Here is a 6,602-nt window from a genome sequence, read left to right on the forward strand (position 1 = left end):
AATGCCTGCTGTATGCCTAGAGGGTGAAGTATCTCCTATAAAACCTCTGAAGTGAAATCAGTTCCTCTGTCACTTTTGATCACTTCTCGAACGCCAAATCTGCACACCACCTCAGACAAAATATTATTGGCTACTGTTTTTGCATTAGCTTTGGCTGTAGGCCAAGCTTCAGCCAACCTGAAAATAGGTCCACACATACCAGAACATACTCATATGTGTCTACCTTTGGAAGTTGAATGAAGTCAATCTGCACTAGCTGAAAAGGGTATAGTGGCTTTGGAGTGCACCTGGGGGGCACCTTGACAGTCCTTCCTATGTTATGGCAAGCACAGACCATGCACCCTTGGACATACTTAGCACCCTGAACCCCAGGGCCACACATCCTTGACTTACCAAACTTACCATTGCTTCCTTGGACTGGTGAATAAGGCCATGTGATAGGGCACACATCATAGGGTATAGTACCCTGGGAAGGCACAGTTTAGCATCTATGGCATACAAACCTTCCTGATTCTTCTCAGCCTTTCTTCTTACCCATTCTTCCACTTGTTCCTGCAACTTCTGGAGGAGGGTTAGATCCACCTCCCCTTTTTTTGGAACCATGTCTACAGTATGTCCCATCACGGGAGGAGGCAACAGAGCAGCCTGCTTGGCAGCAGCATCTGCCCTACGGTTTCTATCAGCCTCCTTTGTTTGCTCTTTGGCATGGGCCAGTACCTTGACAATGGCCACCATCTTAGGTAATGCTCTGAACAATTGAGCTACGGATTCTGCATTTTTGATAGGCTTACCCGAGGATCCCACAAAATCCTTGCTTCTCCAAATGGGACTGTTCTCCAAAGGGGACATTAATTAGCAATATTTTGCCTTAATATCGATAATTAATAATCATAAATAGGCGTGACTCATCTATTGATGCCTATTTATACTATAAATACTAGCTACCTTGTTGCTCTACCTTTTCCTGAACTACGTGCGATGGATTATTACGGCGGTGACTACAAATGACTATAAACTGCGTATTTAACAATAAAGTTATTTATTTAACAAATACAAGTCTACAGTCTAATAATGCTATTATATCTATATATATTACATCAATGGTTATAAATATATATACATATAGACATACACGGCAATACAGTAAAAACACTATGATACACCTAAACTATGCTAACACAACACAGTACACAATTCCACCTCACAAACTACCTAAATATCACACATACATACACACGTAAACGTACCACCCACCCACCTGGCTACACACTGTCCCTATGGGGTATAAAGGATTAGCAATACAGTGGTTATCCGGGGGTAGTGGCACTGCAAGGGTTAATACGATGCAGGCCAGGGGTATAGGCAGGGATGTAGCTGTGGGCTACAGGGAGTGGCACTTCAAGGGTTAACACAGAGGGAAGTGTTAACCCAGGGTTGGTGAAGGGTAGGGGAATAAGGGCAATGCAGTGCAGGGGTTAAACAGGGCAGGGTATAATGCATAAATATCAGTGCAATGCAGGGGTTAATATTACAATGAATATAGCAGGGGTTAATGATATATTGGTGGCAGTTGGTTATAGCAGAGGTTAATGTATCAGGGAGTGAAGGTAATGCAGGGGTTAATATGGCAATGCAGGGGTTAATATTAATGCAGGGGTACAGGGGAGTTGTAATATTGAGCTGTGGGCTATGTAATATAGCAGGGGTTAATGATATGGTTAATGATATATTGGTGGCAGTGGGTTATAGCAGGGGTTAATGTATCAGGGAGTGAAGGTTATGCAGGGGTTAATTCGTTGGTGGTATAGGGTAGGGTTACTCAGCCATCCAGGGGTTAATTGCTCGTCCTCCATGGGTTAATGCTCCTTGTAGGGGATGATCCTCGCTTGGATGCTCGTCGTCCTAGGGATGATTCTCTTCAATGGGGCTGCAGGAGTTAACTCTTCTTCCTTCATGGAGCTGCTCGGTTCATCCTCCCTCTTCCATGTGTGTCCTTCCTCTCTTTGTGGTGATAAGCTCCCCCCTAGTACCAAATGCTGGACTATTTATCTATCATAAGTAGGGAAAAGGTGTTTGGCCATTGGGCAGAGGTGTGAATAACCCATGCTATGAAAAACAGGTTTAGCATGTCACCAACAGCTTGTTTGGGGTCTGCACAAAAGAGGACTGGATACTGATCAGCTGTTCTACAAGCCATGGCCTACAGGCTATCAACACCAGTGTTTCTGTAAACAAGGGCCTGTATCAACTAGTGGGATGAAGAGTTGATAAGAGTTGATAGGGAATTGAATCTAGGAAATATTTAATACACTTCCCTCTACAGGGCCCAATATGCATATATATACATACAGTGGAGGAAATAATTATTTGACCCCTCACTGATTTTGTAAGTTTGTCCAATGACAAAGAAATGAAAAGTCTCAGAACAGTATCATTTCAATGGTAGGTTTATTGTAACAGTGGCAGATAGCACATCAAAAGGAAAATCGAAAAAATAACTTTAAATAAAAGATAGCAACTGATTTGCATTTCATTGAGTGAAATAAGTATTTGAACCCTCTAACAAAAAAAGACTTAATACTTGGTGGAAAAACCCTTGTTTGCAAGCACAGAGGTCAAACGTTTCTTGTAATTGATGACCAAGTTTGCGCACATTTTAGGAGGAATGTTGGTCCACTCCTCTTTGCAGATCATCTCTAAATCCCTAAGGTTTCGAGGCTGTCTCTGTGCAACTCTGAGCTTGAGCTCCCTCCATAGGTTTACGATTGGATTAAGGTCCGGAGACTGACTAGGCCACTCCATGACCTTAATGTGCTTCTTCTTGAGCCACTCCTTTGTTGCCTTTGCTGTATGTTTTGGGTCATTGTCGTGCTGGAACACCCATCCACGACCCATTTTCAGTTTCCTGGCAGAGGGAAGGAGGTTGTCGCTCAGGATTTCACGATACATGGCTCCGTCCATTTTCCCGTTTATGTGAATAAGTTGTCCTGTGCCCTTAGCAGAAAAACACCCCCAAAGCAAAATGTTTCCACCCCCATGCTTGACGGTGGGGACGGTGTTTTGGGGGTCATAGGCAGCATTTTTCTTCCTCCAAACACAGCGAGTTGAGTTAATGCCAAAGAGCTCTATTTTGGTCTCATCAGACCACAGCACCTTCTCCCAGTCACTCTCTGAATCATTCAGGTGTTCATTGGCAAACTTCAGACGGGCCTGCACATGTGCCTTCCTGAGCAGGGGGACCTTGCGAGCCCTGCAGGATTTTAATCCATTGCAGTGTAATGTGTTTCCAATGGTTTTCTTGGTGACTGTGGTCCCTGCTAATTTGAGGTCATTAACTAACTCCTCCCGTGTAGTTCTAGGATGCTTTTTCACCTTTCTCAGAACCATTGACACCCCACGAGGTGAGATCTTGCGTGGAGCCCCAGAGCGAGGTCGATTGATGGTCATTTTGTGCTCCTTCCATTTTCGAACAATCGCACCAACAGTTGTCACCTTCTCTCCCAGCTTCTTGCTAATGGTTTTGTAGCCCATTCCAGCCTTGTGCAGGTCTACAATTTTGTCTCTGACATCCTTGGACAGCTCTTTGGTCTTTCCCATGTTGGAGAGTTTGGAGTCTGCTTGATTGATTGATTCTGTGGACAGGTGTCTTTTATACAGGTGACTAGTTAAGACAGGTGTCCTTAATGAGGGTGACTAATTGAATAGAAGTGTCTAACCACTCTGTGGGAGCCAGAACTCTTAATGGTTGGTAGGGGTTCAAATACTTATTTCACTCAATGAAATGCAAATCAGTTGCTATCTTTTATTTAAAGTTATTTTTTCGATTTTCCTTTTGATGTGCTATCTGCCACTGTTACAATAAACCTACCATTGAAATGATACTGTTCTGAGACTTTTCATTTCTTTGTCATTGGACAAACTTACAAAATCAGTGAGGGGTCAAATAATTATTTCCTCCACTGTATATACACACAATGGGGTATATATATATATTAGTTCTCACGATTGATAAATGTCGAATCTTTTCCTGCGACAATAGTTCCTGGACTGCATGAAGCACATAGATTGTGCACGATCCAGAACTATGTCAGCAGGACACAGGCGGCTACACACAAGAGGGGGCTCCCCTAGCCACTACATCTAGTTGGACTGAGTAGTAGCCTAGTGGGCGGTGTTTATCCCCATGTAGCTGAGTCAAAAATCCTTTGGGGTGTCCGGTACTTTCATGACAAAATAGGTTGAAACCAAGCTCATAATTCTGTATTCCCAGGCATGGCATGGATATGATGGCTTGTTTCAACTCCCTGTACCCCTCTTTTGCTTCCACAGTAAGCCAGTAGGCCTGTCCTTTGTTGCAGGCTGCCAAGACATCAATGAAGCAGATGGAATCCACTCTGACATAACTGACTAAGCCCACAAATGTCCTCAGTTCCCGAACATTGGTAGGCTCAGTCAGCTTAGCAACTGCCTTCTTACGATCTGGTGTAATGTGCTTTGTCTGCTGAGAAATGCAATGTCCCAAAAACACCACTTTAGGTCTAGCAACTTGCAGTTTATCCCTTAAGACCCTGCATCCCTCCAGCCGCAAAAACAACAAAAGTGAATATGTTTCCTTGAGGCAGATTGTGTTACTGGTGGCACAGAGAAGCAAGTCATCGACATACTGAAGCAATTGAGTGTTTCCATCCTCTGGATGCCAGGAAAGGGGCACTCTTGCCATAGCCTCAGAAAACTCAAAGGGAGATGTAGCACCTCCCTGTGGTAATCTGGTCCAACAATACAGTTTCCCATTGAAGGTGAAAGCCAGAAGTAACTGGCTTTCCTCTTCTACAGGAACTGAAAAGAAAGCATTTGCTAAAGCAATGACCGTGAAGTATACAGAATTTGAGGGAATCTGATTAGGCAAAGTGTGTGGGTTCGGTACAATGGGGGTATCTATAACCATTAATTTGTTAATTTCTCTGAGATCATGTATCATCCTATATGCTTGGGGCTTTCCTGGCTTGGGTTTCTTTTTTATTGGAAAAAGGGGTGTATTATAAGGGGATCTGCATTCCCTTACAACCTCCATCTCGAGGTATTCCTCTAACTGTAGTGCTATTGCAGTAGTTTAATCTTTGCTCAGGGGATACGGTTTCATTCTCACAGGCACTACGCCAGGCTTCAATTAGATTTTTACTGGAGTTACCTGAAGTAGGCCAACATCAATTTTACTTTTGACCCACAAATCTGGAGAACTTTTGCGAGCATGCCCTCTACCTCCTTGTCTGGCAGAGAATCCCCTCCCTCTAAAGGTTCTGTTTTAACTGGGTTAATCATGGCACTTAGCAGTGTCAGGATGGGTTCCATAAGGGGCCCTGTTACTGATACCCCTTTCTTCCCAAATCTGATGATTGCATTCAATACATCTGCTTCAAGCAAATTCACAGGGCAATTTTCTGATACTAATCCTCCTATAACACAGGGAGGTGATAGACACCGCCTTTTGCTTCAGAAGGAAGCAAGGTGGATCATCCGCTCAGATGCCGTTGGTGAACTGGGCCTTAATGAGAGGAACGATCTCAGTGCCTTTATCTAATAGCTGAATAGTGCTGGTGGGTTGTTTAAGTTATTTATTGTATCTGATTTTAATCGAGTTTTAGCGTTACAGGTGGTGGTGTTGATTGCATGTGATGATGCTTAGAAAGGGCGCTGACTCAGCGCCATGATGCTAGTAGCTGGAAGAAGCACAGTTTGTGCGAAATGGCCATCGCTACTTAGTGTTCTGGGAGATGTGAGTCCGCCCCAGCCCTATTGGGTATGACGATTATGTCAATGACTAAAGAAGATTGAGGATTCCAGTGGTGAGTGCCACCTATTCTTTCTACCTCTACAATCAATTGTTTGAGCCATTTTCTTCTAAAAGGCAGAGCACCACGCACACTGCATTGTGCAAGGGTTGGGAGACTAAGCCGGGCTGGAGTACCTACCGAGCGGTGCCATCAGTGGTCTTTCTGTTTCTATGTTTGCCATTTCTGATACTAATAATTGCATAGAAATGTCAGTTATATAATCAATTCGAATCTGTAATGGTTTAGAGCACATGGTTTTCCCCCCAACCCCACCTCTATAACTTTATCAGGGCTCAGATATTTCTCTGAAATTTCATGAGCTTTTAGAATAGTGTGGCTTGCCCCCGTGTCAACATCTTTCCCATCAGGTAGTGTTAGTTTTACTAATGCTTGTGGACCTGGGTGGGGTGGCACCTTTACTACTGTGGGCTCAACTAGTTGGGGGCTGCCTAATTCCTAATCACTCAACTGTTCCTACTGAGGCCAACTGGATTTGTGGATTCATCTGATTGTTCTGGGTCTTTTGCCATCTAGAGGGACAATCTCTTTTCATGTGCCCATGATCCCCACATCCGAAACACAATCAGTGATTGATCAAGAGGGGTATGCATACATTCTGGACGGATTATCATCAATTCTGTTCTTAGTTCATCTCTCAATCCATTGATAAAACAAGTCCCAAGTATCTGCCCATCTCTACTGTCCGCTGTGGTCACATCAAAATCCTGATCTGTAAATATGTTAACTACTCTGGCGTGATATTAATAAACA

The sequence above is a fragment of the Bufo bufo genome, chromosome 4 (assembly GCF_905171765.1).
Source record: "Bufo bufo chromosome 4, aBufBuf1.1, whole genome shotgun sequence".
Lineage (NCBI taxonomy): Eukaryota > Metazoa > Chordata > Amphibia > Anura > Bufonidae > Bufo > Bufo bufo.